The following is a 2,044-nucleotide window of genomic DNA, read 5'->3' on the forward strand; positions in this document are numbered from 1 at the left end:
GACGCCAAGCTGAATACGACATCGATGGGCGCACAGTACACATTGTCCGACGCCACCCACAAAGACGGCATCCTCTGTCCACCACGAAGTCGTCGACCGACAATCACGCCACCCGCACCCGTACGTGCCCCACCCCACCCACCAAAATCGCAAGTCCAGCGGATGAACGGCGGACGTTTCCCGCACTCGTAAGTTGCAATCCACACCTATATCTTGCGTTTCATGAAGAGTTTTATCCAATATTCGACATTCCCGCTGTCCCTAAACGTGCTCTAAGTCTGTGCGCGACCGCGTCGCTCACTGTACGGATTCCGATGCTGAGCGATCAGCTATGGGCCGCCCCATCCACGTCGGTCCCCGTGGGCGTTGCACTCGCAGTCGCAAAGACTCTGGGCAATGGCTATGTGCGCTCCGCAATATATTACTGGGACGAGTAATGAGGGTCCGAGCCCCCAGTGTGGGGAAAGTGTTTCGCAGCCCTGACCCACCGGCACGGTGTTGCGTCCCCCACCTCAAACATGTGACGTAGTCACACCACCGGTTTTGACTAATAGACAGAATGTTTATAATCATATGCCATACACCGGGGGACGATGCCGCGAGGTGTAGCTAGCTAGTGCAGTCGCACCGCTACTACTGTACAGAGATAGAACAGGCATTGACTATACATACATTAAGCTTATACACGGCGGTGCTTAGTAATACGCGCAGTCATCGGAATATAGATAACACATACAACTGTCCCTATACATGCTGAACGTCTGTGCACACAATGTCAACCACACGTCACCCACACACTCCATCACCCACTAGTCTATGCCTGTAACAGACGCAGACACAACATCTAAGTACCAGCATGGAACAACATCCAGTGCATCCTCTCGGCCACAGTACACCATCCACACTATGATAACCAGACCGGGACGTCGAACCAGAAAACTGAATATCCCACTCTTCCTACAACCACCATTGCTCAGATACGCCACCAACACCCACACATGTCCTACACAGGGGTGCACCCAACAGCACCACACTGCCGCATCTCACAGCACATAAACAATGGCAGGAATGAAAGACACAGGTGTGCCACTCCTTTGCCACAAACACAGAACGGGCGCGCCACCTGCCATGAGCCACAAGTGCAACTGACGTGACATATCTGATAGTGCCTCAGGCGTCCACTTACTACCATCACTATCAACGAACCTCGCCACCCCACCCCCCCCCCCACACACACCATCCCTTAACCCAACTTCTGCCTTAACCTAACCCAACTTCTGCCTTAACCTAACCCAACTTCTGCCTTAACCTAACCCAACTTCTGCCTTAACCTAACCCAACTTCTGCCTTAACCTAACCCAACTTCTGCCTTAACCTAACCCAACTTCTGCCTTAACCTAACCCAACTTCTGCCTTAACCTAACCCAACTTCTGCCTTAACCTAACCCAACTTCTGCCTTAACCTAACCCAACTTCTGCCTTAACCTAACCCAAGTTGCGCCCTAACCTAACCCAAGTTGCGCCCTAACCTAACCCACGTTGCGCCCGAACCTAACCCACGTTGCGCCCTAACCTAACCCACGTTGCGCCCTAACCTAACCCACGTTGCGCCCTAACCTAACCCACGTTGCGCCCTAACCTAACCCACGTTGCGCCCTAACCTAACCCACGTTGCGCCCTAACCTAACCCACGTTGCGCCCTAACCTAACCCACGTTGCGCCCTAACCTAACCCACGTTGCGCCCTAACCTAACCCACGTTGCGCCCTAACCTAACCCACGTTGCGCCTTAACCTAACCCACGTTGCGCCTTAACCTAACCCACGTTGCGCCTTAACCTAACCCACGTTGCGCCTTAACCTAACCCACGTTGCGCCTTAACCTAACCCACGTTGCGCCTTAACCTAACCCACGTTGCGCCTTAACCTAACCCAAGTTGCGCCTTAACCTAACCCAAGTTGCGCCCTAACCTAACCCACGTTGCGCCTTAACCTAACCCACGTTGCGCCTTAACCTAACCCACGTTGCGCCTTAACCTAACCCAC

This window comes from Schistocerca nitens, chromosome 7 (genome assembly GCF_023898315.1).
Source record: "Schistocerca nitens isolate TAMUIC-IGC-003100 chromosome 7, iqSchNite1.1, whole genome shotgun sequence".
In the NCBI taxonomy this organism is placed as follows: Eukaryota; Metazoa; Arthropoda; class Insecta; order Orthoptera; family Acrididae; genus Schistocerca; species Schistocerca nitens.